Here is a 9821-nt window from a genome sequence, read left to right as displayed (position 1 = left end):
CCCTGCAAGGAATGACGCAGCGAGATGTTAAGTGAAGGAGTCAAGGACAAACCACGGCAAGTCAGCTATAGGACTAGGACTGTTCCTGCCCTTGGAATAGCGTACGCACGCACCTAGATCACAACAAGCTCGGTTAACTAGAACTCATTGTGATGAGCAGGACAACTGCTTTGAATACATGCATTTCAGCTTTAACTCACTGATTTTGATCAAAAGCCAACATGAGATTTTTTAAAAAGGATTATCTAAATCCTTAAAAATAAAAATAAATACAAGTTCCCTACTATAAATGAGTCTTCCTCCAATGGACCCCTTTATTCAGCCTTAGCTGCCTTATATTCAGAGAAGGGAACTTTTAGATTTAATTCAATAGTTGTAGAATTTGTTGCAACTAAAATATTTAAAAAACACAAGCTGATGTTGGTAGCAAGAAAGAATACAAGGAGAATTCCCTGGATAGCAAGATCCAGGTTTAGGACAAGTACTCTTTGGTGAGAAAACCCCAGCAGAGATTCAAAATCACAAAATATGAGCAAAGTGTCAAAATATAGGCTATTAGATCTTAAAAATAGGCCTTTCTATGTTCCTTCCAAAGTTTCCCACTTCTCCTAGTGATGAGAAAGACCATACGCTAAAAATGGTTTGCTTACAAACTCTTCTCAGGTTCATATGCTTTTTCTTTTAGCATTCAAAAATACAGACAGTAAAACTTGAACGTTCCTAAATTTTTGATATAGGAGCACAAGAAAGGCTTGTTAGTCAGTCAACCAGCTACAAATTCGCCTGACAGTTACTTCGTCCAGCCCACATTTTGCCAACTTCTCCACAATGATATCATGGGCAGCCTTGTCAAAAGTCTTTCTGAAATTCCCCTGATCCATCAAGCTTGTAACTCCATTAAAAAAAGAAATGAAATTCATCTGGCATGATTTGTTTTTGAGAAACCCATGCAGGGTCTTAGTAATCACAGAAGCGTTTTCTTATAGACCAACTGTTTAATTATCTGTTTAAGGGCCTTTCCTAGTATTAATGTCAAGCTGACTGGATCTTCTTCTTCCCCAATTTGAAGATGGGAAGATTTGTCTACCTCACCTGTTCTCCAAAAATTATAGACAGAGGCTCTAAGATTAGATCTACAAGCTCCTTGAATACCCTTGGGTGCAGCTCATCAGGCCCTTGAGTTCTGAATTCTTTTCAAATGTGGGAAAATCAGCTTCATATAACCGATATGCTTAACTCTAATGAATGCATGAAGGGGTTAAGACCACAGAGTAAGCTATCCTGCTAGGCTTAGCTAAGCTATACTCCCTCACATTGGGAGGAAAGGTTACCAAACTCTTTGTTCCCCCTATTTTCCACCATGTGAACCTGACCAGTAAGGATGCCTAAGTCAGATGCTCCAAGTTTAGACCCCATGGCTTTAGCAAGCCATCTTTAACAAGCCATCTTTAGCAAGCCATTATACAAATAATTTAGAAACATTTTACCATTTTGAAACTAAGTTACACTTCCTGTCTTTTCTTGCTGCTGTATGGAAAAGCACATGAATCTGACCTTTGAAGGGTTTGTAAGTAAGTCATATTTAACCTACCAAATGTATGCGTTCTTTGTTCACTAAGGGAAGTGGGGAGCTTGGGAAGCAACTTAGAAGGGAATAATTTAAAGCTCTGAAAGCATTAATTGCTATAGGACTGGAAATCCTTCTATATGTCCTACTTAAAATTAGCTTGACTTCGGTTCAAACTGGAATTCTGATGCAAGACCCTTTAGAAGGTGTGCTAGCTTGAGTTGAGTTTTTAATTTTTTTAAAAAACAAAACAAAACCCCTGGGCCTTGGTTACTGCTTTAGTGATGTTTGTTGTTGTTGCTACCTCTTCTAAAAGCAGATGAGATAAGAGCAAGCCCAAGCTAGCTTTAAATGCACGCTTTTACTACCATTTCATTTTGCAAAATCAGACTGAAAATAGCATGCTTTTATGAATGAGCATTACACTCACTTCAAAACAACTCCAAGCCAACTTGGCTTACATCTTCAAAGTGTTCACATTGTACAATCCGTGAAACTGAAGTTGCCTGCTTCAGTGTTAGTACATGAGATTTCTTAGAATTCAAGGACATTCAGTGCCTTCCTATATGTTTGATCACAGCTGTCACTCAGAAAGAACATGGCACACTCGCTGGATAGATTCCTTTCCTCCAGAGGGATTAAACCCTACGGCAAACCACCAGCAACAGAGGGGACACTGTAGATCCAGTTATTATTAGCAGAAGGCTGCAGACTTCATTGATTATCCAGGCCAAGTTCATGGCTTAGAAACAATGAGAGCCCTAGACTAAAGCAAAGAATAATAGCTATAGGCTTTGCTTGGCATATCGCTTAACCGCCCCCTTCAAATTCTTAACATTACTCCTCGCTAGGGCTGCCACCTTGCTTTTGTGCGAATATTTTTTAAATGGCACAAATAGAAGCTTCCGGTGGGGGTTCCCTGAAGAAATAATAATTAGAAAAAAATCAAAACCTCTCTCACCCTGCACTATGGCCAGTTCGGATGCAGAGGAGGCACTGAGATGACTCTGCAGCTGCCATTTGAAGAGAGGGGAATAAAGAGATGGAGATAGATTCAGCTGTTGTTAACCAGAGCAGAGGCGGTTTTAGAGTAGCATGACTGGTTTGGCAGCACTGGGTGCCACACTGGTGGGGGCGCCACAACAATGCTGTAGAACAGAGTGAGAGAGGCAGGAGGGCTCCAAACTTTAGCATCGCACAGGGCACCACTGAAATCCGAAAGCCCAATGTCCACCATTGACCAAATTGAGTATCACTATTCTGCCCTTCATTGACATGCCTTGCCACTGAAATAGCAGGAAAAGCTTTAGCTCATTTTTTGTTTTATAGAAATTGTTAATTATAACACCTGGAACTCCGAGGAGCTATGAACAGTTCCCATTCACAGAGAAGACTGAATCATATTTTACAACTTCTACCCACCCAGAGGATCTCTTCAGTGGGGATTCCCAGGCTGAAATATCCATGAAAAGTCATGAATGAGCATTACGCCCAACTTGATTCCCTATAAATTGTGTATCTGCAGTGTTAAGCAACAGCACTGTTAAACATTTTGTCAAAAACGGTCAATGTGCTGTCTTTAACTCTGTTTTTCCATATGCCTTATTCTTTTATCCTTTTGAATCACACTGCATATTTTTTAATAATTAGCCATGAATCTAAATCACAGTTCATCATCTTCTGTACATATTACATAAGCTTTTTTTGGCAGCAAATCGACAAACTATTCCACAGGAAAATTGCAAAATCTGAATGCATGCATCTGCCTATCATTTTCCAGATGTACAAAATTATTTGTTGGGTCTCCTGTACATGTCATTCTGAACATTAATCAGCCAGAGAAGAATAAAGGGGCAGTTTCAGCTAATCAACATCAATTCATGTCTGTGAAGCGCTGGGAGGAGGACAACCCCAGGCGTACAGTTTAGATGGTGAATCTCATCCCTATATCCATGTCTGGGTAATTATCTTAATTATATAGACAAGCTCTTTATCAGAACACTGATTAGATGGACATGCTAAGCTCCATTAGCTTTCAGAGGTAATAGTCACTTGACATTAGGTTAGCAAAACGCCAAGCACATATTGTTACCAGCAAGTGGGTGAAATTTTTGGACTGGAAATTTAACTACTGCTGAGCTGGCAAAGTAGGAATAATTTGTGTACTTTTGATGCCAAACTAATTGAAAGAGTATCTGAACATAAGCAGAAAAGAATTCGATCAACATGTTTATTGGAGTTCAATCCATCAGGTATGACTTCCCAATTTCCAAACCAACTTTCAATCATTTCAGTGGAGATTGTTTTTCATAGAGGTTTCACATCAGTAGTAGCTGTTAAATTACACTCAAGGTTTTCGAATGATGTGCTCACAACAATGGAAAAGTCCAATTCTCTTTATCCTGCACATGCAGGGATTACAAAAGAGCACAAAGAGAATGCTTTGACTTCCAGAGAAAAATTCATTGAAATAACATAAAATGTAAGGGATAAATAAAGATCAACAACGTAAGGTACAGGAATGGTAAATAGACCAGAAAGTGCCATGTAGTTTTATTTAATTTCAGGTTCCCGCAAAGTAGTAAAATTAGTTTAAGACAGGCATCCCCAAACTTGGCCCTCCAGCTGTTTTGGGACCACAACTCCCATCATCCCTAGCTAACAGGACCAGTCAGTGGTCAGGGATGATGGGAATTGTAGTCCTAAAATAGCTGGAGGGCCGAGTTTGGGGATCCCTGGTTTAAGGAATGGTTGTTTGCAAATGGCTTCTTGAAATTCTCTATCCTATTTGTGAGCAGAAAAATGGCAGCTGGAGTGTAGAGGGGACCATTTCGCTTATTTTTTCCAGGTGGCGGAAAAATTCTCCAACTGCTACTTTGAGCAGGGTTTACCATTAACAGTGACAGTAGTGCATATCTTTTCTTTTTTTCCCTAAGACTTTTACGCTGGGAGCAGGGAGGGTGTGTGTGTGTGTGTGTGTGTGTGTGTTGGTAGCTTGGTCATAATTTAACATCCTACACAAATCTCCAGATTGGCATCATTCTAGGACATTGTGGGCAGAGGCAGATTTTGGTCTTTCATATTTCAGCAGCACCCTGTGTGAAGAAGAAGTAAAGAAGAGTTTGGATTTGATATCCCGCTTTATCACTCCCCTTTAGGAGTCTCAAAGCGGCTAGCATTCTCCTTTCCCTTCCTCCCCCACAACAAACACTCTGTGAGGTGAGTGGGGCTGAGAGACTTCAGAGAAGCGTGACTGGCCCAAGGTCACCCAGCAGCTGCATGTGGAGGAGCGGGGATGCGAACCCGGTTCACCAGATTACGAATCTACCGCTCTTAGCCACTACACCACACTGGCTCTCCTATTTCTCCAAAATTCGGCTGCTCCCTCCCCACCTCTTGCCTTCTATTCTGCTCAATTCACCATATTGCCAAAAATACAAAATTTCCCACATTGCTTGCCATACGTCCACGCTTTCCAGGACATTTTCACGATTTTCTGAAATTCCACCCAGACGCTATTTCCGACGGACAAAAACATGAGTGTATCATAGTTGTGACGCCTTGTAGTGACCCCTAGACTTAGCACCCAGTGTGGTCAAACTGGTCACACTGCCCTAAATTCGCATCAATAGTGGAACAGCAAGGAATGGGTGAATGGTGCCCATGACAAGAAAAAAAGGAGAATATTCAAGGAAAATTCTGAAAAGTGGCCCTCCTTTTCCAGGGGGCGGGGAGTATTATGATTAGTCTGGTTTGATGAATTCTGCACATGAACAGAGATTATTACCTACTGGACCCAGGAATCTGAGGGAGTCTGGCACCCAGAAACTCATAACAATATCTTTGAATCTGAAGGGGGGGAAATCAACATGCATTCTGCTTCTATTACACGCTTAAGCACAAAAGCCAGCAAACAGTTACAAGCTAAATTAAAAATATTGGTTTTGTTCACCACTGTAACAAATGTATACTTTTGATCCCCACCTGTTTTAAGAACATAGGATACATTTTGTGTTATTGATAAATGTCATTCAGATGGACTCAAGGACACAGTGTTGTGCATTGTGAGTAAATGTAAATGATATTCATGATGTGTATAGCTGTTACCCTTTAGGGCATTGCTTCACAATTTAACCTATTAATCTCTGCTATATTTCTTGCTGGAATGTTAGTATTTTTTCTACTCTAGCCTTGATCAACTGGTGCATACAAAGAAAAGGTGAGGATATGTTCCAATTTATTTTCGGTGAGGAGAGAGAAAAGGCTTTATTGTAGTTCTTTGATTGTGGCTTTGTTTTAAAATGAACACAAGTTGATGGGAAAGCTCATGGTCATTTACAGCTGCAAAGGAAAATTACAATAAAACGAAACCACTTAAAACCTAACTATACACAACACTAGAGTGCAATGATTGGATTCCCCAACATTTTTCTTTCTTTTTTTAAGTTTCATAGATGGCACCAGTGCAAGCCGTTAGCAGCTGTAGAGGGACAATTAATATGTGAAAATTGGGGGGAAGGGGGTGAACACACACACACACCAGAACTGTCATCCCAGTTAATATCAAGCTCTGTCCCCATAGCTACTTCAAAGGTAAAGAAAAAATCAAGAAACTCTAATCACAGTCCTTCTGCAAAACTTTTTCCTATTCTCATTTTCATGAGGCTTTGAAGTTTTTCTTCTTTAATACCTTTATCTGAATTAGAGAATGGCTTGCAATATTTTGTTCATCGCTAATTATCATTGCAGGCATCAAGACACAACAAGGTCTTTCTTAAACTACAGCAGAGATTACAAATGGAGATTACTTTTCTTCATAGTAAAGGTAAAGGAACCCCTGACCATTAGGTCCAGTCGTGACCAACTCTGGGGTTGCGGTGCTCATCTCGCTTTATTGGCCGAGGGAGCCGGCGTACAGCTTCCGGGTCATGTGGCCAGCATGACTAAGCTGCTTCTGGCAAACCGGAGCAGCACATGGAAACACCATTTACCTTCCCGCCGGAGCGGTACCTATTTACTTTGACGTGCTTTCGAATTGCCAGGTTGGCAGGAGCAGGGACTGAGCAACGGGAGCTCACCCCGTCGCAGGGATTCAAACCACCAATCTTCTGATCAGCAAGTCCTAGGCTCTGTGGTTTAACCCACAGCGCCACCCACGTCCCTTGCTTCTTCATAGTAACTGTTATTATTTCTATGAGAAGAAGGTTATGGTATACATACAGAGAGTTCTGTTGCTTGCAAAACTGCAAAAGGTTTGACGAAAGAGACAAGTAATGATTCAGTCAGCTATCTCCACCCCATTAGGGCCCCTTCACAAGTTATACTGTTGGCTACCATAGTTGCTATTGAGAAGGATAACTAAATGGGAAGCCATCTGCGTGTGAAATGGTTTTCCTTTGGTTCAAACTAATTTTAACAATGCCAAGAAAAAGTTTTAATGGTGTCATCAAAATCAATCAACCCATATGGGAGTTGTTACACATAAATGGCTTCCTACACAAAAAGTACACCAGTGTGCCCATGTGGATGGCAACGATGTCATCAATGTAAAAGTCTGAGGCAGTTCTCAGTGAATATTGAAGATGCTATACACTGGTAATGCTAGTATCATGTTTCTTATATTTCCTGTAATCAACATGCTAACAGAAGTGAAAACTCTGATCCTAAACCTCAGCTGCCTTGTGGTATATCTCTTTTTAAACCAATTTTTATACAAATACAAAAGCAAAGACAAGAACCATTAAACACTTATCCAGCAGTACATCTAACGGTGTTTGTTCTTTTCATTGACTTTAGACATCAACTTGCACATTCAATGTTCAAACATATTACTTAATGTAACCTTTCAACTGAGAATATTGAGTGGTTGGTATAACAAGGTCTTGATTTTGGTCATTAGCATAGTTCAAGAAAGGGGTCCATGTTTCTTGGAAGGTGTCTCTATTCGTTATGCCTTTAATTGTCTTCTTATATCTGGTGAGATGCTCAATCGTTGTAGCCCATATATTATTTTCTCATGGGTTCAGAGGTATTTTAGTCGGGTTCTTCCATTGTTGAGCTATCGCTAATCATGCAGTGGTCAGTAAGAAGCCTGCTAGTTCTCTGTGGTGCAGGGCAGAGCCCAAGTCTAGGCCCAAACCAAGGGACTCATGTTGCTCAGCCACTAATGTTCTATTTTAGGGAGCTGGTTTAGGAAAGTATTATTCCCACTGATTGCAGCCTGGTATAGATCAACCAAATTTAAGCCTATCCTTTTTAATGACCTGGAAAACAAATTAAATCTTCACTTAATAAGCAAGAAGAAGAAAAAAGCTTCATAAATATAGTTAGCAAATGCACTTAGTCATTTCTTTTGTAAGAAAACTATCCCTTTAGCAAGCTGATGTACTCATATAACTGTTCTTCAATAATCTATAACCATTGTTGTGCATTACCACTTGAATAGGCCAATTATTTTTTAACTGCCTACTCACACACAATTAACTTTCAATAAAATTGAAAGTTAGGGTGGATTTTTAATGTATATCGAGCAACCAGCTGTACAGAAAAGCTAAAAATAGTCACATTCATATGAAAGAAGCTGAGGGTTTAAAAGCTATCCATATCTTTTTTGTTTTACATGTAAAAGCACTATTATTTAGGATAGTACTTCAGTTTCTAATATTTATTTTTCCCAGGGAGAAAAAATCTACCCCACATGAATTTCTGGCTTTTACCAACAAGGTGGGAAAACCTTAGAAGGTTACAGAAGGATCCTAGCCAAATATATTTATGAGGCATATTTTAAAACCTCAAGTACATCAAATACTGCGAAAGGCTGGGCTGGATGAATCCCAAACCGGAATTAAGATTGCCGGAATAAATATCAACAACCTCAGATATGCAGATGACACAACCTTGATGGCAGAAAGTGAGGAGGAATTAAAGAACCCTTTAATGAGGGTGAAAGAGGAAAGCGCAAAATATGGTCAGAAGCTCAACATCAAAAAAACCAAGATCATGGCCACTGGTCCCATCACCTCCTGGCAAATAGAAGGGGAAGAAATGGAGGCAGTGAGAGATTTTACTTTCTTGGGCTCCATGATCACTGCAGATGGTGACAGCAGTCACGAAATTAAAAGACACCTGCTTCTTGGGAGAAAAGCAATGACAAACCTAGACAGCATCTTAAAAAGCAGAGACATCATCTTGCCAACAAAGGTCTGTATAGTTAAAGCTATGGTTTTCCCAGTAGTGATGTATGGAAGTGAGAGCTGGACGATAAAGAAGACTGATCGCCGAAGAATTGATGCTTTTGAATTAGAGTGTTGGAGGAGACTCTTGAGAGTCCCATGGACTGCAAGAAGATCAAACCTATCCATTCTTAAGGAAATCAGCCCTGAGTGCTCACTGGAAGGACAGATCGTGAAGCTGAGGCTCCAATACTTTGGCCACCTCATGAGAAGAGAGGACTCCCTGGGAAACACCCTGATGTTGGGAAAGATGGAGGGCACAAGGAGAAGGGGACAACAGAGGATGAGATGGTTGGACTGTGTTCTTGAAGCTACCAGCAGGAGTTTGACCAAACTACGGGAGGCAGTGGAAGACAGGAGTGCCTGGTGTGCTCTGGTCCATGGGGTCACGAAGAGTCGGACATGACTAAATGACTAAACAACAACAACACATCAAATACGCTGAATGCTAGAAATCATCTTGAAGACACCATTCCAGTTTAATGTAACTTCATGCAGTGTTGCCCCCTGTGGGATACATGGAATCATGGGCAGCTGCTCCACCCCTAGATCAAGTAAAACAATAGAAATACTTAACTAACTGACCAATCACATAGGTTCTGTCCCCCCTAAAAAAACTCCTCCCCCCCCAACAAAAATCCTGGCTACCCCCAGGCATAGAACACAATCTCCTTTTGAGCTACTGTAGAGAACTGAGGGTTGGTCTGAGGAGATTAGGAGACACAGTCATACCTCAGAAGTGGAATGGAATCCGTTCTGGAAGTCCATTCAACTTCCAAAATGTTCAGGAACCAAGGTCTGGCTTCTGATTGGCTGCAGGAAGCTCCTGCAGCCACTCGGAAGCTGCTGAAGCCGTGATGGAAGTTCAGGTTCCAAAGAATGTTCGCAAACCAGAACAATCACTTCTGGGCTTGCGGCGTTTGGGAGCCAAAATGTTCCTCTCACAAGGCGTTTGACTTCCCAGGAACGACTGTAGTTCTGAAGGGGAGTACTTTGAAGAGATTCAGATATGGTACAGAGGA

The sequence above is a fragment of the Podarcis tiliguerta genome (genome assembly GCF_965153285.1).
Source record: "Podarcis tiliguerta genome assembly, chromosome: 2".
Lineage (NCBI taxonomy): Eukaryota > Metazoa > Chordata > Lepidosauria > Squamata > Lacertidae > Podarcis > Podarcis tiliguerta.
This window is presented reverse-complemented; position numbering follows the sequence as displayed.